The following is a 25,854-nucleotide window of genomic DNA, read 5'->3' on the forward strand; positions in this document are numbered from 1 at the left end:
ATCGCTTCTCGGCCTTTTGGCTAAGATCAAGTGTAGTATCTGTTCTTATCAGTTTAATATCTGATACGTCCCCTATCTGGGGACCATATATTAAATGGATTTTTAGAACAGGGAGATGGAAATAGAGCTTGCTCTGTCCACTCCACGCATTGACCTGGTATTGCAGTATTTCCAGGACCGGTGCACCCTTTCCTTATGTGTTGACTAAAAGCAGATTCCAAAAGTGTTTTTTGTCTTTGCTATTGTTTCTGTCTTTCTGAAGGGATCTCCCCTTTTAATCCCATTATTTCAACACCTGTTGGACAATGCATGAGTGATAATGAGCTCATTGATTAAATGCAATTAATGAATAGATTGCCACCTCTTGTTGTGTGTCGTCTGTGTTTCTGTCATTTCACATTGGAACACCTCATTCACCTTCCTTGTCTTCTCTCCGCCCTCCCTTTTAGGTAAGTTAAAGAGCTGCACCTGAGCCAGCCACTGATTGATTGATTGATTGATTGATTGATTGATTGATTGATTGATTGATTGATTGATGCAGCACAACAGTCAAATAGTGGAGTGGAGTAGGGGAACAGCAAACAGCCAATAAAGCAGCCCGCCCGCTCGCCTGCCCGCCACAATGGACCTACCTGTGTACACTAGATGGATGTGATGGAATGTACTGTCGTCCCTACATTTCAAGAAGAAGTAAGAATTGCAGTTGCAACAAAGCCTTGCTTGCCTACAAAGAGAGCAGCAATTTGGATTTGTTACTATGTTACCTAGAAGAATAACAAACTGTGCAAGGATGGAGGTTGTAGGAGCAAGGAGAAGTTGTCTGTAAAGTTGGTGGATGCCTATTTTCCATTTTGCAGTCCCTTGTCTCCCTCTTGTGGCCTCCTGGAGGCAACTAGCTGTGCAAAAAAAAGACAGCCTGGCGGCCGGCTGTTGCAGTGTTGCCCTCTCAGGCAACACTGAGTGACTGACTGAGCCTCACCGTCTTATATAAAGTTCAGACGGAACTTTGCACGTGTCATAGTGGAGCCCTCAGGATTCCAGAGCCAGCTTTCTGACATCATAATGGGGCCTCAGAGATAAAAGCCTGGGCCCAGGCAGTGTTGGTCAGTGCTGCTCAGCAGGCAGCACTGGACTGGACTGAATTACAGCTGATACAAGGTGTGAAGGAACAAGGGGTGGCTGTGGGCATGCACTTTTTGCCGCTGCCAGTGTTTATCTGCATGGCAGCAGGGCATTTGGGCGTTGCCAGGAAGGCGTTTTTATGTAGATTCCTCCTCTTTCAGCACTGCATTGTGGTGCAAGCAAAAGAAGCAAATCCTGTCTGGCTTCCTCTCCGGCCTTTATTCACCTCCCGTGTAGCTGTGAGTGTGTGAGCCTGCAGGGCCCCATGGAATTGCCTAGAAGTAGGCTGAATCGCTGCAAGGGCTGAACAGCAGTATCGGGCAGGCTCGGGCAACGCGCGGCCCGTTCGGGTTATCGCTTCTCGGCCTTTTGGCTAAGATCAAGTGTAGTATCTGTTCTTATCAGTTTAATATCTGATACGTCCCCTATCTGGGGACCATATATTAAATGGATTTTTAGAACAGGGAGATGGAAATAGAGCTTGCTCTGTCCACTCCACGCATTGACCTGGTATTGCAGTATTTCCAGGACCGGTGCACCCTTTCCTTATATGTTGACTAAAAGCAGATTCCAAAAGTGTTTTTTGTCTTTGCTATTGTTTCTGTCTTTCTGAAGGGATCTCCCCTTTTAATCCCATTATTTCAACACCTGTTGGACAATGCATGAGTGATAATGAGCTCATTGATTAAATGCAATTAATGAATAGATTGCCACCTCTTGTTGTGTGTCGTCTGTGTTTCTGTGTTTCCGGCATTTCACATTGGAACACCTCATTCACCTTCCTTGTCTTCTCTCCGCCCTCCCTTTTAGGTAAGTTAAAGAGCTGCACCTGAGCCAGCCACTGATTGATTGATTGATTGATTGATTGATTGATTGATTGATTGATTGATTGATTGATGCAGCACAACAGTCAAATAGTGGAGTGGAGTAGGGGAACAGCAAACAGCCAATAAAGCAGCCCGCCCGCTCGCCTGCCCGCCACAATGGACCTACCTGTGTACACTAGATGGATGTGATGGAATGTACTGTCGTCCCTACATTTCAAGAAGAAGTAAGAATTGCAGTTGCAACAAAGCCTTGCTTGCCTACAAAGAGAGCAGCAATTTGGATTTGTTACTATGTTACCTAGAAGAATAACAAACTGTGCAAGGATGGAGGTTGTAGGAGCAAGGAGAAGTTGTCTGTAAAGTTGGTGGATGCCTATTTTCCATTTTTTAGTCCCTTGTCTCCCTCTTGTGGCCTCCTGGAGGCAACTAGCTGTGCAAAAAAAAGACAGCCTGGCGGCCGGCTGTTGCAGTGTTGCCCTCTCAGGCAACACTGAGTGACTGACTGAGCCTCACCGTCTTATATAAAGTTCAGACGGAACTTTGCACGTGTCATAGTGGAGCCCTCAGGATTCCAGAGCCAGCTTTCTGACATCATAATGGGGCCTCAGAGATAAAAGCCTGGGCCCAGGCAGTGTTGGTCAGTGCTGCTCAGCAGGCAGCACTGGACTGGACTGGATTACAGCTGATACAAGGTGTGAAGGAACAAGGGGTGGCTGTGGGCATGCACTTGCTGCCGCTGCCAGTGTTTATCTGCATGGCAGCAGGGCATTTGGGCGTTGCCAGGAAGGCGTTTTTATGTAGATTCCTCCTCTTTCAGCACTGCATTGTGGTGCAAGCAAAAGAAGCAAATCCTGTCTGGCTTCCTCTCCGGCCTTTATTCACCTCCCGTGTAGCTGTGAGTGTGTGAGCCTGCAGGGCCCCATGGAATTGCCTAGAAGTAGGCTGAATCGCTGCAAGGGCTGAACAGCAGTATCGGGCAGGCTCGGGCAACGCGCGGCCCGTTCGGGTTATCGCTTCTCGGCCTTTTGGCTAAGATCAAGTGTAGTATCTGTTCTTATCAGTTTAATATCTGATACGTCCCCTATCTGGGGACCATATATTAAATGGATTTTTAGAACAGGGAGATGGAAATAGAGCTTGCTCTGTCCACTCCACGCATTGACCTGGTATTGCAGTATTTCCAGGACCGGTGCACCCTTTCCTTATATGTTGACTAAAAGCAGATTCCAAAAGTGTTTTTTGTCTTTGCTATTGTTTCTGTCTTTCTGAAGGGATCTCCCCTTTTAATCCCATTATTTCAACACCTGTTGGACAATGCATGAGTGATAATGAGCTCATTGATTAAATGCAATTAATGAATAGATTGCCACCTCTTGTTGTGTGTCGTCTGTGTTTCTGTGTTTCCGGCATTTCACATTGGAACACCTCATTCACCTTCCTTGTCTTCTCTCCGCCCTCCCTTTTAGGTAAGTTAAAGAGCTGCACCTGAGCCAGCCACTGATTGATTGATTGATTGATTGATTGATTGATTGATTGATTGATTGATTGATTGATTGATGCAGCACAACAGTCAAATAGTGGAGTGGAGTAGGGGAACAGCAAACAGCCAATAAAGCAGCCCGCCCGCTCGCCTGCCCGCCACAATGGACCTACCTGTGTACACTAGATGGATGTGATGGAATGTACTGTCGTCCCTACATTTCAAGAAGAAGTAAGAATTGCAGTTGCAACAAAGCCTTGCTTGCCTACAAAGAGAGCAGCAATTTGGATTTGTTACTATGTTACCTAGAAGAATAACAAACTGTGCAAGGATGGAGGTTGTAGGAGCAAGGAGAAGTTGTCTGTAAAGTTGGTGGATGCCTATTTTCCATTTTTTAGTCCCTTGTCTCCCTCTTGTGGCCTCCTGGAGGCAACTAGCTGTGCAAAAAAAAGACAGCCTGGCGGCCGGCTGTTGCAGTGTTGCCCTCTCAGGCAACACTGAGTGACTGACTGAGCCTCACCGTCTTATATAAAGTTCAGACGGAACTTTGCACGTGTCATAGTGGAGCCCTCAGGATTCCAGAGCCAGCTTTCTGACATCATAATGGGGCCTCAGAGATAAAAGCCTGGGCCCAGGCAGTGTTGGTCAGTGCTGCTCAGCAGGCAGCACTGGACTGGACTGGATTACAGCTGATACAAGGTGTGAAGGAACAAGGGGTGGCTGTGGGCATGCACTTGCTGCCGCTGCCAGTGTTTATCTGCATGGCAGCAGGGCATTTGGGCGTTGCCAGGAAGGCGTTTTTATGTAGATTCCTCCTCTTTCAGCACTGCATTGTGGTGCAAGCAAAAGAAGCAAATCCTGTCTGGCTTCCTCTCCGGCCTTTATTCACCTCCCGTGTAGCTGTGAGTGTGTGAGCCTGCAGGGCCCCATGGAATTGCCTAGAAGTAGGCTGAATCGCTGCAAGGGCTGAACAGCAGTATCGGGCAGGCTCGGGCAACGCGCGGCCCGTTCGGGTTATCGCTTCTCGGCCTTTTGGCTAAGATCAAGTGTAGTATCTGTTCTTATCAGTTTAATATCTGATACGTCCCCTATCTGGGACCATATATTAAATGGATTTTTAGAACAGGGAGATGGAAATAGAGCTTGCTCTGTCCACTCCACGCATTGACCTGGTATTGCAGTATTTCCAGGACCGGTGCACCCTTTCCTTATGTGTTGACTAAAAGCAGATTCCAAAAGTGTTTTTTGTCTTTGCTATTGTTTCTGTCTTTCTGAAGGGATCTCCCCTTTTAATCCCATTATTTCAACACCTGTTGGACAATGCATGAGTGATAATGAGCTCATTGATTAAATGCAATTAATGAATAGATTGCCACCTCTTGTTGTGTGTCGTCTGTGTTTCTGTGTTTCCGGCATTTCACATTGGAACACCTCATTCACCTTCCTTGTCTTCTCTCCGCCCTCCCTTTTAGGTAAGTTAAAGAGCTGCACCTGAGCCAGCCACTGATTGATTGATTGATTGATTGATTGATTGATTGATTGATTGATTGATTGATTGATTGATTGATTGATGCAGCACAACAGTCAAATAGTGGAGTGGAGTAGGGGAACAGCAAACAGCCAATAAAGCAGCCCGCCCGCTCGCCTGCCCGCCACAATGGACCTACCTGTGTACACTAGATGGATGTGATGGAATGTACTGTCGTCCCTACATTTCAAGAAGAAGTAAGAATTGCAGTTGCAACAAAGCCTTGCTTGCCTACAAAGAGAGCAGCAATTTGGATTTGTTACTATGTTACCTAGAAGAATAACAAACTGTGCAAGGATGGAGGTTGTAGGAGCAAGGAGAAGTTGTCTGTAAAGTTGGTGGATGCCTATTTTCCATTTTGCAGTCCCTTGTCTCCCTCTTGTGGCCTCCTGGAGGCAACTAGCTGTGCAAAAAAAAGACAGCCTGGCGGCCGGCTGTTGCAGTGTTGCCCTCTCAGGCAACACTGAGTGACTGACTGAGCCTCACCGTCTTATATAAAGTTCAGACGGAACTTTGCACGTGTCATAGTGGAGCCCTCAGGATTCCAGAGCCAGCTTTCTGACATCATAATGGGGCCTCAGAGATAAAAGCCTGGGCCCAGGCAGTGTTGGTCAGTGCTGCTCAGCAGGCAGCACTGGACTGGACTGGATTACAGCTGATACAAGGTGTGAAGGAACAAGGGGTGGCTGTGGGCATGCACTTGCTGCCGCTGCCAGTGTTTATCTGCATGGCAGCAGGGCATTTGGGCGTTGCCAGGAAGGCGTTTTTATGTAGATTCCTCCTCTTTCAGCACTGCATTGTGGTGCAAGCAAAAGAAGCAAATCCTGTCTGGCTTCCTCTCCGGCCTTTATTCACCTCCCGTGTAGCTGTGAGTGTGTGAGCCTGCAGGGCCCCATGGAATTGCCTAGAAGTAGGCTGAATCGCTGCAAGGGCTGAACAGCAGTATCGGGCAGGCTCGGGCAACGCGCGGCCCGTTCGGGTTATCGCTTCTCGGCCTTTTGGCTAAGATCAAGTGTAGTATCTGTTCTTATCAGTTTAATATCTGATACGTCCCCTATCTGGGGACCATATATTAAATGGATTTTTAGAACAGGGAGATGGAAATAGAGCTTGCTCTGTCCACTCCACGCATTGACCTGGTATTGCAGTATTTCCAGGACCGGTGCACCCTTTCCTTATGTGTTGACTAAAAGCAGATTCCAAAAGTGTTTTTTGTCTTTGCTATTGTTTCTGTCTTTCTGAAGGGATCTCCCCTTTTAATCCCATTATTTCAACACCTGTTGGACAATGCATGAGTGATAATGAGCTCATTGATTAAATGCAATTAATGAATAGATTGCCACCTCTTGTTGTGTGTCGTCTGTGTTTCTGTGTTTCCGGCATTTCACATTGGAACACCTCATTCACCTTCCTTGTCTTCTCTCCGCCCTCCCTTTTAGGTAAGTTAAAGAGCTGCACCTGAGCCAGCCACTGATTGATTGATTGATTGATTGATTGATTGATTGATTGATTGATTGATTGATTGATTGATTGATGCAGCACAACAGTCAAATAGTGGAGTGGAGTAGGGGAACAGCAAACAGCCAATAAAGCAGCCCGCCCGCTCGCCTGCCCGCCACAATGGACCTACCTGTGTACACTAGATGGATGTGATGGAATGTACTGTCGTCCCTACATTTCAAGAAGAAGTAAGAATTGCAGTTGCAACAAAGCCTTGCTTGCCTACAAAGAGAGCAGCAATTTGGATTTGTTACTATGTTACCTAGAAGAATAACAAACTGTGCAAGGATGGAGGTTGTAGGAGCAAGGAGAAGTTGTCTGTAAAGTTGGTGGATGCCTATTTTCCATTTTTTAGTCCCTTGTCTCCCTCTTGTGGCCTCCTGGAGGCAACTAGCTGTGCAAAAAAAAGACAGCCTGGCGGCCGGCTGTTGCAGTGTTGCCCTCTCAGGCAACACTGAGTGACTGACTGAGCCTCACCGTCTTATATAAAGTTCAGACGGAACTTTGCACGTGTCATAGTGGAGCCCTCAGGATTCCAGAGCCAGCTTTCTGACATCATAATGGGGCCTCAGAGATAAAAGCCTGGGCCCAGGCAGTGTTGGTCAGTGCTGCTCAGCAGGCAGCACTGGACTGGACTGGATTACAGCTGATACAAGGTGTGAAGGAACAAGGGGTGGCTGTGGGCATGCACTTGCTGCCGCTGCCAGTGTTTATCTGCATGGCAGCAGGGCATTTGGGCGTTGCCAGGAAGGCGTTTTTATGTAGATTCCTCCTCTTTCAGCACTGCATTGTGGTGCAAGCAAAAGAAGCAAATCCTGTCTGGCTTCCTCTCCGGCCTTTATTCACCTCCCGTGTAGCTGTGAGTGTGTGAGCCTGCAGGGCCCCATGGAATTGCCTAGAAGTAGGCTGAATCGCTGCAAGGGCTGAACAGCAGTATCGGGCAGGCTCGGGCAACGCGCGGCCCGTTCGGGTTATCGCTTCTCGGCCTTTTGGCTAAGATCAAGTGTAGTATCTGTTCTTATCAGTTTAATATCTGATACGTCCCCTATCTGGGGACCATATATTAAATGGATTTTTAGAACAGGGAGATGGAAATAGAGCTTGCTCTGTCCACTCCACGCATTGACCTGGTATTGCAGTATTTCCAGGACCGGTGCACCCTTTCCTTATGTGTTGACTAAAAGCAGATTCCAAAAGTGTTTTTTGTCTTTGCTATTGTTTCTGTCTTTCTGAAGGGATCTCCCCTTTTAATCCCATTATTTCAACACCTGTTGGACAATGCATGAGTGATAATGAGCTCATTGATTAAATGCAATTAATGAATAGATTGCCACCTCTTGTTGTGTGTCGTCTGTGTTTCTGTGTTTCCGGCATTTCACATTGGAACACCTCATTCACCTTCCTTGTCTTCTCTCCGCCCTCCCTTTTAGGTAAGTTAAAGAGCTGCACCTGAGCCAGCCACTGATTGATTGATTGATTGATTGATTGATTGATTGATTGATTGATTGATGCAGCACAACAGTCAAATAGTGGAGTGGAGTAGGGGAACAGCAAACAGCCAATAAAGCAGCCCGCCCGCTCGCCTGCCCGCCACAATGGACCTACCTGTGTACACTAGATGGATGTGATGGAATGTACTGTCGTCCCTACATTTCAAGAAGAAGTAAGAATTGCAGTTGCAACAAAGCCTTGCTTGCCTACAAAGAGAGCAGCAATTTGTATTTGTTACTATGTTACCTAGAAGAATAACAAACTGTGCAAGGATGGAGGTAGTAGGAGCAAGGAGAAGTTGTCTGTAAAGTTGGTGGATGCCTATTTTCCATTTTGCAGTCCCTTGTCTCCCTCTTGTGGCCTCCTGGAGGCAACTAGCTGTGCAAAAAAAAGACAGCCTGGCGGCCGGCTGTTGCAGTGTTGCCCTCTCAGGCAACACTGAGTGACTGACTGAGCCTCACCGTCTTATATAAAGTTCAGACGGAACTTTGCACGTGTCATAGTGGAGCCCTCAGGATTCCAGAGCCAGCTTTCTGACATCATAATGGGGCCTCAGAGATAAAAGCCTGGGCCCAGGCAGTGTTGGTCAGTGCTGCTCAGCAGGCAGCACTGGACTGGACTGGATTACAGCTGATACAAGGTGTGAAGGAACAAGGGGTGGCTGTGGGCATGCGCTTGCTGCCGCTGCCAGTGTTTATCTGCATGGCAGCAGGGCATTTGGGCGTTGCCAGGAAGGCGTTTTTATGTAGATTCCTCCTCTTTCAGCACTGCATTGTGGTGCAAGCAAAAGAAGCAAATCCTGTCTGGCTTCCTCTCCGGCCTTTATTCACCTCCCGTGTAGCTGTGAGTGTGTGAGCCTGCAGGGCCCCATGGAATTGCCTAGAAGTAGGCTGAATCGCTGCAAGGGCTGAACAGCAGTATCGGGCAGGCTCGGGCAACGCGCGGCCCGTTCGGGTTATCGCTTCTCGGCCTTTTGGCTAAGATCAAGTGTAGTATCTGTTCTTATCAGTTTAATATCTGATACGTCCCCTATCTGGGGACCATATATTAAATGGATTTTTAGAACAGGGAGATGGAAATAGAGCTTGCTCTGTCCACTCCACGCATTGACCTGGTATTGCAGTATTTCCAGGACCGGTGCACCCTTTCCTTATGTGTTGACTAAAAGCAGATTCCAAAAGTGTTTTTTGTCTTTGCTATTGTTTCTGTCTTTCTGAAGGGATCTCCCCTTTTAATCCCATTATTTCAACACCTGTTGGACAATGCATGAGTGATAATGAGCTCATTGATTAAATGCAATTAATGAATAGATTGCCACCTCTTGTTGTGTGTCGTCTGTGTTTCTGTGTTTCCGGCATTTCACATTGGAACACCTCATTCACCTTCCTTGTCTTCTCTCCGCCCTCCCTTTTAGGTAAGTTAAAGAGCTGTACCTGAGCCAGCCACTGATTGATTGATTGATTGATTGATTGATTGATTGATTGATTGATTGATTGATTGATGCAGCACAACAGTCAAATAGTGGAGTGGAGTAGGGGAACAGCAAACAGCCAATAAAGCAGCCCGCCCGCTCGCCTGCCCGCCACAATGGACCTACCTGTGTACACTAGATGGATGTGATGGAATGTACTGTCGTCCCTACATTTCAAGAAGAAGTAAGAATTGCAGTTGCAACAAAGCCTTGCTTGCCTACAAAGAGAGCAGCAATTTGTATTTGTTACTATGTTACCTAGAAGAATAACAAACTGTGCAAGGATGGAGGTTGTAGGAGCAAGGAGAAGTTGTCTGTAAAGTTGGTGGATGCCTATTTTCCATTTTGCAGTCCCTTGTCTCCCTCTTGTGGCCTCCTGGAGGCAACTAGCTGTGCAAAAAAAAGACAGCCTGGCGGCCGGCTGTTGCAGTGTTGCCCTCTCAGGCAACACTGAGTGACTGACTGAGCCTCACCGTCTTATATAAAGTTCAGACGGAACTTTGCACGTGTCATAGTGGAGCCCTCAGGATTCCAGAGCCAGCTTTCTGACATCATAATGGGGCCTCAGAGATAAAAGCCTGGGCCCAGGCAGTGTTGGTCAGTGCTGCTCAGCAGGCAGCACTGGACTGGACTGGATTACAGCTGATACAAGGTGTGAAGGAACAAGGGGTGGCTGTGGGCATGCACTTGCTGCCGCTGCCAGTGTTTATCTGCATGGCAGCAGGGCATTTGGGCATTGCCAGGAAGGCGTTTTTATGTAGATTCCTCCTCTTTCAGCACTGCATTGTGGTGCAAGCAAAAGAAGCAAATCCTGTCTGGCTTCCTCTCCGGCCTTTATTCACCTCCCGTGTAGCTGTGAGTGTGTGAGCCTGCAGGGCCCCATGGAATTGCCTAGAAGTAGGCTGAATCGCTGCAAGGGCTGAACAGCAGTATCGGGCAGGCTCGGGCAACGCGCGGCCCGTTCGGGTTATCGCTTCTCGGCCTTTTGGCTAAGATCAAGTGTAGTATCTGTTCTTATCAGTTTAATATCTGATACGTCCCCTATCTGGGGACCATATATTAAATGGATTTTTAGAACAGGGAGATGGAAATAGAGCTTGCTCTGTCCACTCCACGCATTGACCTGGTATTGCAGTATTTCCAGGACCGGTGCACCCTTTCCTTATGTGTTGACTAAAAGCAGATTCCAAAAGTGTTTTTTGTCTTTGCTATTGTTTCTGTCTTTCTGAAGGGATCTCCCCTTTTAATCCCATTATTTCAACACCTGTTGGACAATGCATGAGTGATAATGAGCTCATTGATTAAATGCAATTAATGAATAGATTGCCACCTCTTGTTGTGTGTCGTCTGTGTTTCTGTGTTTCCGGCATTTCACATTGGAACACCTCATTCACCTTCCTTGTCTTCTCTCCGCCCTCCCTTTTAGGTAAGTTAAAGAGCTGCACCTGAGCCAGCCACTGATTGATTGATTGATTGATTGATTGATTGATTGATTGATTGATTGATTGATTGATTGATTGATTGATGCAGCACAACAGTCAAATAGTGGAGTGGAGTAGGGGAACAGCAAACAGCCAATAAAGCAGCCCGCCCGCTCGCCTGCCCGCCACAATGGACCTACCTGTGTACACTAGATGGATGTGATGGAATGTACTGTCGTCCCTACATTTCAAGAAGAAGTAAGAATTGCAGTTGCAACAAAGCCTTGCTTGCCTACAAAGAGAGCAGCAATTTGGATTTGTTACTATGTTACCTAGAAGAATAACAAACTGTGCAAGGATGGAGGTTGTAGGAGCAAGGAGAAGTTGTCTGTAAAGTTGGTGGATGCCTATTTTCCATTTTGCAGTCCCTTGTCTCCCTCTTGTGGCCTCCTGGAGGCAACTAGCTGTGCAAAAAAAAGACAGCCTGGCGGCCGGCTGTTGCAGTGTTGCCCTCTCAGGCAACACTGAGTGACTGACTGAGCCTCACCGTCTTATATAAAGTTCAGACGGAACTTTGCACGTGTCATAGTGGAGCCCTCAGGATTCCAGAGCCAGCTTTCTGACATCATAATGGGGCCTCAGAGATAAAAGCCTGGGCCCAGGCAGTGTTGGTCAGTGCTGCTCAGCAGGCAGCACTGGACTGGACTGGATTACAGCTGATACAAGGTGTGAAGGAACAAGGGGTGGCTGTGGGCATGCACTTGCTGCCGCTGCCAGTGTTTATCTGCATGGCAGCAGGGCATTTGGGCGTTGCCAGGAAGGCGTTTTTATGTAGATTCCTCCTCTTTCAGCACTGCATTGTGGTGCAAGCAAAAGAAGCAAATCCTGTCTGGCTTCCTCTCCAGCCTTTATTCACCTCCCGTGTAGCTGTGAGTGTGTGAGCCTGCAGGGCCCCATGGAATTGCCTAGAAGTAGGCTGAATCGCTGCAAGGGCTGAACAGCAGTATCGGGCAGGCTCGGGCAACGCGCGGCCCGTTCGGGTTATCGCTTCTCGGCCTTTTGGCTAAGATCAAGTGTAGTATCTGTTCTTATCAGTTTAATATCTGATACGTCCCCTATCTGGGGACCATATATTAAATGGATTTTTAGAACAGGGAGATGGAAATAGAGCTTGCTCTGTCCACTCCACGCATTGACCTGGTATTGCAGTATTTCCAGGACCGGTGCACCCTTTCCTTATGTGTTGACTAAAAGCAGATTCCAAAAGTGTTTTTTGTCTTTGCTATTGTTTCTGTCTTTCTGAAGGGATCTCCCCTTTTAATCCCATTATTTCAACACCTGTTGGACAATGCATGAGTGATAATGAGCTCATTGATTAAATGCAATTAATGAATAGATTGCCACCTCTTGTTGTGTGTCGTCTGTGTTTCTGTGTTTCCGGCATTTCACATTGGAACACCTCATTCACCTTCCTTGTCTTCTCTCCGCCCTCCCTTTTAGGTAAGTTAAAGAGCTGCACCTGAGCCAGCCACTGATTGATTGATTGATTGATTGATTGATTGATGCAGCACAACAGTCAAATAGTGGAGTGGAGTAGGGGAACAGCAAACAGCCAATAAAGCAGCCCGCCCGCTCGCCTGCCCGCCACAATGGACCTACCTGTGTACACTAGATGGATGTGATGGAATGTACTGTCGTCCCTACATTTCAAGAAGAAGTAAGAATTGCAGTTGCAACAAAGCCTTGCTTGCCTACAAAGAGAGCAGCAATTTGGATTTGTTACTATGTTACCTAGAAGAATAACAAACTGTGCAAGGATGGAGGTTGTAGGAGCAAGGAGAAGTTGTCTGTAAAGTTGGTGGATGCCTATTTTCCATTTTGCAGTCCCTTGTCTCCCTCTTGTGGCCTCCTGGAGGCAACTAGCTGTGCAAAAAAAAGACAGCCTGGCGGCCGGCTGTTGCAGTGTTGCCCTCTCAGGCAACACTGAGTGACTGACTGAGCCTCACCGTCTTATATAAAGTTCAGACGGAACTTTGCACGTGTCATAGTGGAGCCCTCAGGATTCCAGAGCCAGCTTTCTGACATCATAATGGGGCCTCAGAGATAAAAGCCTGGGCCCAGGCAGTGTTGGTCAGTGCTGCTCAGCAGGCAGCACTGGACTGGACTGGATTACAGCTGATACAAGGTGTGAAGGAACAAGGGGTGGCTGTGGGCATGCACTTGCTGCCGCTGCCAGTGTTTATCTGCATGGCAGCAGGGCATTTGGGCGTTGCCAGGAAGGCGTTTTTATGTAGATTCCTCCTCTTTCAGCACTGCGTTGTGGTGCAAGCAAAAGAAGCAAATCCTGTCTGGCTTCCTCTCCGGCCTTTATTCACCTCCCGTGTAGCTGTGAGTGTGTGAGCCTGCAGGGCCCCATGGAATTGCCTAGAAGTAGGCTGAATCGCTGCAAGGGCTGAACAGCAGTATCGGGCAGGCTCGGGCAACGCGCGGCCCGTTCGGGTTATCGCTTCTCGGCCTTTTGGCTAAGATCAAGTGTAGTATCTGTTCTTATCAGTTTAATATCTGATACGTCCCCTATCTGGGGACCATATATTAAATGGATTTTTAGAACAGGGAGATGGAAATAGAGCTTGCTCTGTCCACTCCACGCATTGACCTGGTATTGCAGTATTTCCAGGACCGGTGCACCCTTTCCTTATGTGTTGACTAAAAGCAGATTCCAAAAGTGTTTTTTGTCTTTGCTATTGTTTCTGTCTTTCTGAAGGGATCTCCCCTTTTAATCCCATTATTTCAACACCTGTTGGACAATGCATGAGTGATAATGAGCTCATTGATTAAATGCAATTAATGAATAGATTGCCACCTCTTGTTGTGTGTCGTCTGTGTTTCTGTGTTTCCGGCATTTCACATTGGAACACCTCATTCACCTTCCTTGTCTTCTCTCCGCCCTCCCTTTTAGGTAAGTTAAAGAGCTGCACCTGAGCCAGCCACTGATTGATTGATTGATTGATTGATTGATTGATTGATTGATTGATTGATGCAGCACAACAGTCAAATAGTGGAGTGGAGTAGGGGAACAGCAAACAGCCAATAAAGCAGCCCGCCCGCTCGCCTGCCCGCCACAATGGACCTACCTGTGTACACTAGATGGATGTGATGGAATGTACTGTCGTCCCTACATTTCAAGAAGAAGTAAGAATTGCAGTTGCAACAAAGCCTTGCTTGCCTACAAAGAGAGCAGCAATTTGGATTTGTTACTATGTTACCTAGAAGAATAACAAACTGTGCAAGGATGGAGGTTGTAGGAGCAAGGAGAAGTTGTCTGTAAAGTTGGTGGATGCCTATTTTCCATTTTGCAGTCCCTTGTCTCCCTCTTGTGGCCTCCTGGAGGCAACTAGCTGTGCAAAAAAAAGACAGCCTGGCGGCCGGCTGTTGCAGTGTTGCCCTCTCAGGCAACACTGAGTGACTGACTGAGCCTCACCGTCTTATATAAAGTTCAGACGGAACTTTGCACGTGTCATAGTGGAGCCCTCAGGATTCCAGAGCCAGCTTTCTGACATCATAATGGGGCCTCAGAGATAAAAGCCTGGGCCCAGGCAGTGTTGGTCAGTGCTGCTCAGCAGGCAGCACTGGACTGGACTGGATTACAGCTGATACAAGGTGTGAAGGAACAAGGGGTGGCTGTGGGCATGCACTTGCTGCCGCTGCCAGTGTTTATCTGCATGGCAGCAGGGCATTTGGGCGTTGCCAGGAAGGCGTTTTTATGTAGATTCCTCCTCTTTCAGCACTGCATTGTGGTGCAAGCAAAAGAAGCAAATCCTGTCTGGCTTCCTCTCCGGCCTTTATTCACCTCCCGTGTAGCTGTGAGTGTGTGAGCCTGCAGGGCCCCATGGAATTGCCTAGAAGTAGGCTGAATCGCTGCAAGGGCTGAACAGCAGTATCGGGCAGGCTCGGGCAACGCGCGGCCCGTTCGGGTTATCGCTTCTCGGCCTTTTGGCTAAGATCAAGTGTAGTATCTGTTCTTATCAGTTTAATATCTGATACGTCCCCTATCTGGGGACCATATATTAAATGGATTTTTAGAACAGGGAGATGGAAATAGAGCTTGCTCTGTCCACTCCACGCATTGACCTGGTATTGCAGTATTTCCAGGACCGGTGCACCCTTTCCTTATGTGTTGACTAAAAGCAGATTCCAAAAGTGTTTTTTGTCTTTGCTATTGTTTCTGTCTTTCTGAAGGGATCTCCCCTTTTAATCCCATTATTTCAACACCTGTTGGACAATGCATGAGTGATAATGAGCTCATTGATTAAATGCAATTAATGAATAGATTGCCACCTCTTGTTGTGTGTCGTCTGTGTTTCTGTGTTTCCGGCATTTCACATTGGAATACCTCATTCACCTTCCTTGTCTTCTCTCCGCCCTCCCTTTTAGGTAAGTTAAAGAGCTGCACCTGAGCCAGCCACTGATTGATTGATTGATTGATTGATTGATTGATTGATTGATTGATTGATTGATGCAGCACAACAGTCAAATAGTGGAGTGGAGTAGGGGAACAGCAAACAGCCAATAAAGCAGCCCGCCCGCTCGCCTGCCCGCCACAATGGACCTACCTGTGTACACTAGATGGATGTGATGGAATGTACTGTCGTCCCTACATTTCAAGAAGAAGTAAGAATTGCAGTTGCAACAAAGCCTTGCTTGCCTACAAAGAGAGCAGCAATTTGGATTTGTTACTATGTTACCTAGAAGAATAACAAACTGTGCAAGGATGGAGGTTGTAGGAGCAAGGAGAAGTTGTCTGTAAAGTTGGTGGATGCCTATTTTCCATTTTGCAGTCCCTTGTCTCCCTCTTGTGGCCTCCTGGAGGCAACTAGCTGTGCAAAAAAAAGACAGCCTGGCGGCCGGCTGTTGCAGTGTTGCCCTCTCAGGCAACACTGAGTGACTGACTGAGCCTCACCGTCTTATATAAAGTTCAGACGGAACTTTGCACGTGTCATAGTGGAGCCCTCAGGATTCCAGAGCCAGCTTTCTGACATCATAATGGGGCCTCAGAGATAAAAGCCTGGGCCCAGGCAGTGTTGGTCAGTGCTGCTCAGCAGGCAGCACTGGACTGGACTGGATTACAGCTGATACAAGGTGTGAAGGAACAAGGGGTGGCTGTGGGCATGCACTTGCTGCCGCTGCCAGTGTTTATCTGCATGGCAGCAGGGCATTTGGGCGTTGCCAGGAAGGCGTTTTTATGTAGATTCCTCCTCTTTCAGCACTGCATTGTGGTGCAAGCAAAAGAAGCAAATCCTGTCTGGCTTCCTCTCCGGCCTTTATTCACCTCCCGTGTAGCTGTGAGTGTGTGAGCCTGCAGGGCCCCATGGAATTGCCTAGAAGTAGGCTGAATCGCTGCAAGGGCTGAACAGCAGTATCGGGCAGGCTCGGGCAACGCGCGGCCCGTTCGGGTTATCGCTTCTCGGCCTTTTGGCTAAGATCAAGTGTAGTATCTGTTCTTATCAGTTTAATATCTGATACGTCCCCTATCTGGGGACCATATATTAAATGGATTTTTAGAACAGGGAGATGGAAATAGAGCTTGCTCTGTCCACTCCACGCATTGACCTGGTATTGCAGTATTTCCAGGACCGGTGCACCCTTTCCTTATGTGTTGACTAAAAGCAGATTCCAAAAGTGTTTTTTGTCTTTGCTATTGTTTCTGTCTTTCTGAAGGGATCTCCCCTTTTAATCCCATTATTTCAACACCTGTTGGACAATGCATGAGTGATAATGAGCTCATTGATTAAATGCAATTAATGAATAGATTGCCACCTCTTGTTGTGTGTCGTCTGTGTTTCTGTGTTTCCGGCATTTCACATTGGAACACCTCATTCACCTTCCTTGTCTTCTCTCCGCCCTCCCTTTTAGGTAAGTTAAAGAGCTGCACCTGAGCCAGCCACTGATTGATTGATTGATTGATTGATTGATTGATTGATTGATTGATTGATTGATGCAGCACAACAGTCAAATAGTGGAGTGGAGTAGGGGAACAGCAAACAGCCAATAAAGCAGCCCGCCCGCTCGCCTGCCCGCCACAATGGACCTACCTGTGTACACTAGATGGATGTGATGGAATGTACTGTCGTCCCTACATTTCAAGAAGAAGTAAGAATTGCAGTTGCAACAAAGCCTTGCTTGCCTACAAAGAGAGCAGCAATTTGGATTTGTTACTATGTTACCTAGAAGAATAACAAACTGTGCAAGGATGGAGGTTGTAGGAGCAAGGAGAAGTTGTCTGTAAAGTTGGTGGATGCCTATTTTCCATTTTGCAGTCCCTTGTCTCCCTCTTGTGGCCTCCTGGAGGCAACTAGCTGTGCAAAAAAAAGACAGCCTGGCGGCCGGCTGTTGCAGTGTTGCCCTCTCAGGCAACACTGAGTGACTGACTGAGCCTCACCGTCTTATATAAAGTTCAGACGGAACTTTGCACGTGTCATAGTGGAGCCCTCAGGATTCCAGAGCCAGCTTTCTGACATCATAATGGGGCCTCAGAGATAAAAGCCTGGGCCCAGGCAGTGTTGGTCAGTGCTGCTCAGCAGGCAGCACTGGACTGGACTGGATTACAGCTGATACAAGGTGTGAAGGAACAAGGGGTGGCTGTGGGCATGCACTTGCTGCCGCTGCCAGTGTTTATCTGCATGGCAGCAGGGCATTTGGGCGTTGCCAGGAAGGCGTTTTTATGTAGATTCCTCCTCTTTCAGCACTGCATTGTGGTGCAAGCAAAAGAAGCAAATCCTGTCTGGCTTCCTCTCCGGCCTTTATTCACCTCCCGTGTAGCTGTGAGTGTGTGAGCCTGCAGGGCCCCATGGAATTGCCTAGAAGTAGGCTGAATCGCTGCAAGGGCTGAACAGCAGTATCGGGCAGGCTCGGGCAACGCGCGGCCCGTTCGGGTTATCGCTTCTCGGCCTTTTGGCTAAGATCAAGTGTAGTATCTGTTCTTATCAGTTTAATATCTGATACGTCCCCTATCTGGGGACCATATATTAAATGGATTTTTAGAACAGGGAGATGGAAATAGAGCTTGCTCTGTCCACTCCACGCATTGACCTGGTATTGCAGTATTTCCAGGACCGGTGCACCCTTTCCTTATGTGTTGACTAAAAGCAGATTCCAAAAGTGTTTTTTGTCTTTGCTATTGTTTCTGTCTTTCTGAAGGGATCTCCCCTTTTAATCCCATTATTTCAACACCTGTTGGACAATGCATGAGTGATAATGAGCTCATTGATTAAATGCAATTAATGAATAGATTGCCACCTCTTGTTGTGTGTCGTCTGTGTTTCTGTGTTTCCGGCATTTCACATTGGAACACCTCATTCACCTTCCTTGTCTTCTCTCCGCCCTCCCTTTTAGGTAAGTTAAAGAGCTGCACCTGAGCCAGCCACTGATTGATTGATTGATTGATTGATTGATTGATTGATTGATTGATTGATGCAGCACAACAGTCAAATAGTGGAGTGGAGTAGGGGAACAGCAAACAGCCAATAAAGCAGCCCGCCCGCTCGCCTGCCCGCCACAATGGACCTACCTGTGTACACTAGATGGATGTGATGGAATGTACTGTCGTCCCTACATTTCAAGAAGAAGTAAGAATTGCAGTTGCAACAAAGCCTTGCTTGCCTACAAAGAGAGCAGCAATTTGGATTTGTTACTATGTTACCTAGAAGAATAACAAACTGTGCAAGGATGGAGGTTGTAGGAGCAAGGAGAAGTTGTCTGTAAAGTTGGTGGATGCCTATTTTCCATTTTGCAGTCCCTTGTCTCCCTCTTGTGGCCTCCTGGAGGCAACTAGCTGTGCAAAAAAAAGACAGCCTGGCGGCCGGCTGTTGCAGTGTTGCCCTCTCAGGCAACACTGAGTGACTGACTGAGCCTCACCGTCTTATATAAAGTTCAGACGGAACTTTGCACGTGTCATAGTGGAGCCCTCAGGATTCCAGAGCCAGCTTTCTGACATCATAATGGGGCCTCAGAGATAAAAGCCTGGGCCCAGGCAGTGTTGGTCAGTGCTGCTCAGCAGGCAGCACTGGACTGGACTGGATTACAGCTGATACAAGGTGTGAAGGAACAAGGGGTGGCTGTGGGCATGCACTTGCTGCCGCTGCCAGTGTTTATCTGCATGGCAGCAGGGCATTTGGGCGTTGCCAGGAAGGCGTTTTTATGTAGATTCCTCCTCTTTCAGCACTGCATTGTGGTGCAAGCAAAAGAAGCAAATCCTGTCTGGCTTCCTCTCCGGCCTTTATTCACCTCCCGTGTAGCTGTGAGTGTGTGAGCCTGCAGGGCCCCATGGAATTGCCTAGAAGTAGGCTGAATCGCTGCAAGGGCTGAACAGCAGTATCGGGCAGGCTCGGGCAACGCGCGGCCCGTTCGGGTTATCGCTTCTCGGCCTTTTGGCTAAGATCAAGTGTAGTATCTGTTCTTATCAGTTTAATATCTGATACGTCCCCTATCTGGGGACCATATATTAAATGGATTTTTAGAACAGGGAGATGGAAATAGAGCTTGCTCTGTCCACTCCACGCATTGACCTGGTATTGCAGTATTTCCAGGACCGGTGCACCCTTTCCTTATGTGTTGACTAAAAGCAGATTCCAAAAGTGTTTTTTGTCTTTGCTATTGTTTCTGTCTTTCTGAAGGGATCTCCCCTTTTAATCCCATTATTTCAACACCTGTTGGACAATGCATGAGTGATAATGAGCTCATTGATTAAATGCAATTAATGAATAGATTGCCACCTCTTGTTGTGTGTCGTCTGTGTTTCTGTGTTTCCGGCATTTCACATTGGAACACCTCATTCACCTTCCTTGTCTTCTCTCCGCCCTCCCTTTTAGGTAAGTTAACCCCTTCCCGCTCCTTGACGTACTATTACGTCATGGCAGCTGTATCGTTCGCGCTCCATGCCGTAATAGTACGTCTCGGGAGTAACGGCCGTTTCGGCCGTCCTCCCGACACATACAGGAGCTGTGACGCTGCTGTCTTGTTCAGCAGCTGTCACAGCTCCTACAGCGGGGACCGATCGCTGTGTCCCCGCTGATTAACCCCTTAAAAGCCGCGTTCTATAGAGATTGCGGCTTTTTAGGGGTTAAGCTGCCATCGCCGGCCTGCTACGCGATAGCGGCCGGCGATGGTGACTATGGCAACCGGACACCAAACAATGGCGTCCGGCTATGCCATAGACGGAAGCCTAGTGGGTCCTGACAACGTCAGGACCCACTATGCTTGCTGTCAGTGAGTAGCTGACAGTTCTAATACACTGCACTACGCATGTAGTGCAGTGTATTAGAATAGCGATCAGGGCCTCCTGCCCTCATGTCCCCTAGTGGGACAAAGTAATAAAGTAAAAAAAAAGTTAAAAAAAGATGTGTAAAAATAAGAAAATAAAAGTTTTAAAAGTAATAAAAGTAAAAGTCCCACTTTTTCCCTTATCAGGCCTTTATTATTAATAAAAATATATAAACAAACAAATAAACTATACATAATTGGTATCGCCGCGTCCGTAACGGCCTGAACTACAAAATTATTTTGTTATTTATCCCGCACGGTGAACGCCGTAAAAAAAAATATTAATAAACCGTACCACAATCACAATTGTTTGGTCACTTCACCTCCCAAAAAATGGAATAAAAAGAGATCAAAAAGTCGCATGTACCTAAAAATGGTACTGATGGAAAATACAGTTCGTTACGCAAAAAATAAGTCCTCGCACGGCTTTATTGATTGAAAAATAAAAACGTTATGGCTCTTAGAATAAGGTAACACAAAAAGTGAATGATTGTTTACAAAACGTATTTTATTGTGCAAACGCCATAAGACATAAAAAAAAACTATAAACATCTGGTATCGCCGTGATCGTATCGCCCCGCAGAATAAAGTTAATATATCATTTATAGCGCACGGTGAACGCTGTAAAAAAAAAAGTATACAAAAACAATAGTAGAATTGCTGTTTATTAGTCACCACGCCACCTAAAAATGGAATAAAAACTGATCAAAAAGCCGCATGCACCCCATGAAAACTACAATGGATTCCTCAAGGGGTCTAGTTTCCAAATTGGGGTCACTTTTGGGGGGTTTCCAATGTTTTGGCACCACAAGACCTCTTCAAACCGGACATGGTGCCTAATAAAAAAGAGGGCTCAAAATCCGCTAGGTGCTCCTTTGCTTCGGAGGCCGGTGCTTCAGTCCATTACCGCCCGAGGGCCACATGTGGGATATTTCTCTAAACTGCAGAATCTGGGCAATAAGTATTGAGTTGCGTTTCTCTGATAAATCCTTTTGCGTTATAAAAAAAATGGTATAAAGAGGATTTTCTGACAAAAAAAAATGTAAATTTCACCTCTACTTTGCTCTAAATTTTTGTGAAACACCTAAAGGGTTCATAAACTTTCTAAATGCTGTTGGGAATACTTTGAGGGGTCTAGTTTCTAAAATGGGGTGTTTGATAGGGGTTTCTAATATATGGGCCCCTCAAAGCAACTTCAGAAATGAACTGGAACCTAAAAAAATAAATAAATGAGGCAATACTTCGCTTCTTACATTATACTGATAATGAGCCGTGCCCACCCCGAGATGACCCCAGTTTTGACCGTTTGTATAAACGGAGACCCCTATTAGACCGTTCCAGTGCCCGGTTTTCCCAAGCATACACCCCCGAGAAGTGTTTTTCTATTGATGAGTCCCTGGTACATTTTAAAGGGAGGATTCAATTCCGCCAGTACCTGCCAGGTAAGAGGGCAAGGTATGGCGTGAAGATGTATAAGCTGTGAGAGTGCATCAGGGTATACCTACAGGTTTAGGATATATGAAGGAAAGGCCACCCCCAAACCAGACTGCATCCTGGACTACAATAGGTACATGGGAGGGATGGACTTGTCAAATCAAGTCCTGAAGCCCTACAGCGCCATGCGGTGTAGTATAAGAAGCTGGCCGGGCACATCATACAGATGGCTTTGTACAATGCGTATGTGCTACGTCGATGTGCAGGCCAGAGGGGAACTTTCCTGGAATTTCAAGATATAATCTTTAGGGACCAGGAAGGGGGGGCGCATCGTACCAGGGCAACACTTTCCAGGAGAAGGTCCCCAAACCGGTGGAAAGGGAAAGAGTCAAAAGAGGTGCAGAGTCTGCTATAAGAGGGGGATAAGGAAGAACACAATATACCAATGTGACACGTGTCCCGAAAAACCAGGGCTCTGTATAAAAGATTGTTTTAAAATGTATCATACATCCCTTGATTTTCAATTTACCCTGATGCACTCCGCACAGCTTACCCCCTCATCCTTCCCTTCTGAGCCCTGCCGTATGCCCAGGCAGCTGATAACAGCCACATGTAGGGTATTGTCGTACCCAGGAGAACCCACATTACAATTTAAGGGGTGTATATCTCCGGTGGCGCATGCTGGGCACACTATATTGGACACTGAAATGGCATATACATATATAAAATTGCAAATCTCACACTGCACCATCTGCTGCGCATTATCTTTTACACAGTACCTGTGGGGTCAAAATGCTCACTACACCTCTAGATGAATGTCTTAAGGGGTGTAGTTTTTAAAATGGGGTCACTTCTCGGGTGTTTCAACTGTACTGGTACCTCAGGGGCTTCTGCACACATGACTTAGCACCAGAAAAGCTCCAGTAGGCCAAATGGTGGTCCTTTCCTTCTGAGCCCTCCCATGGGCCCAAAGGGCAGTTTATCACCACAAATGGGGTATTGCCGCACTAAGGACAAATTGGGCAACAAAATGGGGTATGTTGTTCCTTGTGAAAATAAGAAATTTTGATCAAAAATGACATCTTATTGGAAAAAATATCATTTTTTTCATTTCACAGCCCAATTCAAATAGGTGCTGTGAAAAACCTGTGGGGTCAAAATGATAACAAAAACCATAAATGAATTCCTTGAGGGGTGTAGTTTCCAAAATGGGGTCACTTCTGGTGGGTTTCCATTGCTTTGATACCTCTGGGGCTCTGCAAATGCGACATGGCACCCGAAAACCAATCCAGCAAAATCTGGACTCCAACAAACACATAGCGCTCCTTTCCTTCTGAGCCCTCCCATGGGCCCAAACGGCAGTTTATCACCACAAATGGGGTATTGCCGCACTAAGGACAAATTGGGCAACAAAATGGGGTATGTTGTTCCCTGTGAAAATAAGAAAATTTGATCAAAAATGACATTTTACTGGAAAAAATATCATTTTTTTCATTTCACAGCCCAATTCAAATAGGTGCTGTGAAAAAACTGTGCGGTCAAAATGATAACAAAAACCATAAATGCATTCCTTGAGGGGTGTAATTTCCAAAATGGGGTCACTTCTGGTGGGTTTCCATTGTTTTGATACCTCAACGCCTCTTCAAACCTGGCATGCTGCCTAAAATATATTCTAATAAAAAAGAGGCCTCAAAATGCACTAGGTGCTTCTTTGCTTCTAGGGCTTGTGTTTTAGTCCACGAGCGCAGTAGGGCCACATGTGGGACATTTCTAAAAACTGCAGAATCTGGACAATACATATTTAGTAGTGTTTCTCTGGTAAAACCTTCTCTGTTACTAAAAAAAAATTGAATAAAATTGAAATTCAGCAGAAAAAATGAAATTTGCAAATTTAATTTCCACTTTGCTTTAATTCCTGTGAAATGCCTGAAGGGTTAAAAAACTTTCTATATGCTGTTTTGAATACTTTGAGGGGTCTAGTTTTTAAAATGGGGTGTTTTATGGGGGTTTCTAATACATAGGCCCCTCAAATCCACTTCAGAACTGAACTGGCACCTTCAAAAAAAGGCTTTTGAAATTTTCTTAAGAATATGAGAAATTGCTGTTTATGTTCTAAGCCTTGTAACGTCCAAGAAAAATAAAAGAATGTTCAAAAAACGATGCCAATCTAAAGTAGACATATGGGAAATGTGAACTAGTGACTATTTTGGGTGGTATAACCGTCTGTTTTTCAAGCAGATGCATTTAAATTCTGAAAAATGCTATTTTTTGTAAATTTTCTCTAAATTTTGCAATTTTTCACAAATAAAGACTGAATATATCGACCAAATTTTACCACGAACATGAAGCCCAAAGTGTCACGAGAAAACAATCTCAGAATCGCTTGGATAGGTTTAAGCATTCCGACGTTATTACCACATAAAGTGAAATATGTCAGATTTGAAAAATGGGCTCTGAGCCTTAAGGCCCAAACTAGGCTGCGTCCTTAAGGGGTTAAAGAGCTGCACCTGAGCCAGCCACTGATTGATTGATTGATTGATTGATTGATTGATTGATTGATTGATTGATGCAGCACAACAGTCAAATAGTGGAGTGGAGTAGGGGAACAGCAAACAGCCAATAAAGCAGCCCGCCCGCTCGCCTGCCCGCCACAATGGACCTACCTGTGTACACTAGATGGATGTGATGGAATGTACTGTCGTCCCTACATTTCAAGAAGAAGTAAGAATTGCAGTTGCAACAAAGCCTTGCTTGCCTACAAAGAGAGCAGCAATTTGGATTTGTTACTATGTTACCTAGAAGAATAACAAACTGTGCAAGGATGGAGGTTGTAGGAGCAAGGAGAAGTTGTCTGTAAAGTTGGTGGATGCCTATTTTCCATTTTGCAGTCCCTTGTCTCCCTCTTGTGGCCTCCTGGAGGCAACTAGCTGTGCAAAAAAAAGACAGCCTGGCGGCCGGCTGTTGCAGTGTTGCCCTCTCAGGCAACACTGAGTGACTGACTGAGCCTCACCGTCTTATATAAAGTTCAGACGGAACTTTGCACGTGTCATAGTGGAGCCCTCAGGATTCCAGAGCCAGCTTTCTGACATCATAATGGGGCCTCAGAGATAAAAGCCTGGGCCCAGGCAGTGTTGGTCAGTGCTGCTCAGCAGGCAGCACTGGACTGGACTGGATTACAGCTGATACAAGGTGTGAAGGAACAAGGGGTGGCTGTGGGCATGCACTTGCTGCCGCTGCCAGTGTTTATCTGCATGGCAGCAGGGCATTTGGGCGTTGCCAGGAAGGCGTTTTTATGTAGATTCCTCCTCTTTCAGCACTGCATTGTGGTGCAAGCAAAAGAAGCAAATCCTGTCTGGCTTCCTCTCCGGCCTTTATTCACCTCCCGTGTAGCTGTGAGTGTGTGAGCCTGCAGGGCCCCATGGAATTGCCTAGAAGTAGGCTGAATCGCTGCAAGGGCTGAACAGCAGTATCGGGCAGGCTCGGGCAACGCGCGGCCCGTTCGGGTTATCGCTTCTCGGCCTTTTGGCTAAGATCAAGTGTAGTATCTGTTCTTATCAGTTTAATATCTGATACGTCCCCTATCTGGGGACCATATATTAAATGGATTTTTAGAACAGGGAGATGGAAATAGAGCTTGCTCTGTCCACTCCACGCATTGACCTGGTATTGCAGTATTTCCAGGACCGGTGCACCCTTTCCTTATGTGTTGACTAAAAGCAGATTCCAAAAGTGTTTTTTGTCTTTGCTATTGTTTCTGTCTTTCTGAAGGGATCTCCCCTTTTAATCCCATTATTTCAACACCTGTTGGACAATGCATGAGTGATAATGAGCTCATTGATTAAATGCAATTAATGAATAGATTGCCACCTCTTGTTGTGTGTCGTCTGTGTTTCTGTGTTTCCGGCATTTCACATTGGAACACCTCATTCACCTTCCTTGTCTTCTCTCCGCCCTCCCTTTTAGGTAAGTTAAAGAGCTGCACCTGAGCCAGCCACTGATTGATTGATTGATTGATTGATTGATTGATTGATTGATTGATTGATTGATTGATTGATGCAGCACAACAGTCAAATAGTGGAGTGGAGTAGGGGAACAGCAAACAGCCAATAAAGCAGCCCGCCCGCTCGCCTGCCCGCCACAATGGACCTACCTGTGTACACTAGATGGATGTGATGGAATGTACTGTCGTCCCTACATTTCAAGAAGAAGTAAGAATTGCAGTTGCAACAAAGCCTTGCTTGCCTACAAAGAGAGCAGCAATT

The 25,854-nt window shown here is 46.5% G+C and overlaps 15 non-coding genes across 15 annotated transcripts; all 15 read left to right on the top strand.

The window, feature by feature from the left end:
- LOC142693861 (U2 spliceosomal RNA) lies at positions 1–191 on the top strand. The gene has a single exon (XR_012862156.1). It is a non-coding gene; the product is annotated as a U2 spliceosomal RNA (small nuclear RNA).
- A 1,284-nt stretch (positions 192–1,475) lies between these two features.
- On the top strand, positions 1,476–1,666 carry LOC142693862 (U2 spliceosomal RNA). Its single transcript, XR_012862157.1, has one exon. It is a non-coding gene; the product is annotated as a U2 spliceosomal RNA (small nuclear RNA).
- Positions 1,667–2,958: 1,292 nt separating this feature from the next.
- LOC142693863 (U2 spliceosomal RNA) lies at positions 2,959–3,149 on the top strand. The gene has a single exon (XR_012862158.1). It is a non-coding gene; the product is annotated as a U2 spliceosomal RNA (small nuclear RNA).
- A 1,296-nt stretch (positions 3,150–4,445) lies between these two features.
- Positions 4,446–4,635, top strand: LOC142693833 (U2 spliceosomal RNA). Its single transcript, XR_012862133.1, has one exon. It is a non-coding gene; the product is annotated as a U2 spliceosomal RNA (small nuclear RNA).
- Positions 4,636–5,939: 1,304 nt separating this feature from the next.
- LOC142693864 (U2 spliceosomal RNA) lies at positions 5,940–6,130 on the top strand. Its single transcript, XR_012862159.1, has one exon. It is a non-coding gene; the product is annotated as a U2 spliceosomal RNA (small nuclear RNA).
- A 1,300-nt stretch (positions 6,131–7,430) lies between these two features.
- On the top strand, positions 7,431–7,621 carry LOC142693866 (U2 spliceosomal RNA). Its single transcript, XR_012862160.1, has one exon. It is a non-coding gene; the product is annotated as a U2 spliceosomal RNA (small nuclear RNA).
- A 1,284-nt stretch (positions 7,622–8,905) lies between these two features.
- On the top strand, positions 8,906–9,096 carry LOC142693867 (U2 spliceosomal RNA). The gene has a single exon (XR_012862161.1). It is a non-coding gene; the product is annotated as a U2 spliceosomal RNA (small nuclear RNA).
- A 1,292-nt stretch (positions 9,097–10,388) lies between these two features.
- Positions 10,389–10,579, top strand: LOC142693868 (U2 spliceosomal RNA). The gene has a single exon (XR_012862162.1). It is a non-coding gene; the product is annotated as a U2 spliceosomal RNA (small nuclear RNA).
- Positions 10,580–11,883: 1,304 nt separating this feature from the next.
- LOC142693869 (U2 spliceosomal RNA) lies at positions 11,884–12,074 on the top strand. Its single transcript, XR_012862163.1, has one exon. It is a non-coding gene; the product is annotated as a U2 spliceosomal RNA (small nuclear RNA).
- A 1,268-nt stretch (positions 12,075–13,342) lies between these two features.
- Positions 13,343–13,533, top strand: LOC142693870 (U2 spliceosomal RNA). The gene has a single exon (XR_012862164.1). It is a non-coding gene; the product is annotated as a U2 spliceosomal RNA (small nuclear RNA).
- A 1,284-nt stretch (positions 13,534–14,817) lies between these two features.
- On the top strand, positions 14,818–15,008 carry LOC142693872 (U2 spliceosomal RNA). The gene has a single exon (XR_012862166.1). It is a non-coding gene; the product is annotated as a U2 spliceosomal RNA (small nuclear RNA).
- A 1,288-nt stretch (positions 15,009–16,296) lies between these two features.
- LOC142693873 (U2 spliceosomal RNA) lies at positions 16,297–16,487 on the top strand. The gene has a single exon (XR_012862167.1). It is a non-coding gene; the product is annotated as a U2 spliceosomal RNA (small nuclear RNA).
- A 1,288-nt stretch (positions 16,488–17,775) lies between these two features.
- LOC142693874 (U2 spliceosomal RNA) lies at positions 17,776–17,966 on the top strand. Its single transcript, XR_012862168.1, has one exon. It is a non-coding gene; the product is annotated as a U2 spliceosomal RNA (small nuclear RNA).
- Positions 17,967–19,250: 1,284 nt separating this feature from the next.
- LOC142693875 (U2 spliceosomal RNA) lies at positions 19,251–19,441 on the top strand. The gene has a single exon (XR_012862169.1). It is a non-coding gene; the product is annotated as a U2 spliceosomal RNA (small nuclear RNA).
- Positions 19,442–25,098: 5,657 nt separating this feature from the next.
- Positions 25,099–25,289, top strand: LOC142693878 (U2 spliceosomal RNA). The gene has a single exon (XR_012862170.1). It is a non-coding gene; the product is annotated as a U2 spliceosomal RNA (small nuclear RNA).
- The last annotated feature ends 565 nt before the right edge of the window (positions 25,290–25,854 follow it).

This window comes from Rhinoderma darwinii (genome assembly GCF_050947455.1).
Source record: "Rhinoderma darwinii isolate aRhiDar2 chromosome 5 unlocalized genomic scaffold, aRhiDar2.hap1 SUPER_5_unloc_45, whole genome shotgun sequence".
NCBI lineage: Eukaryota > Metazoa > Chordata > Amphibia > Anura > Rhinodermatidae > Rhinoderma > Rhinoderma darwinii.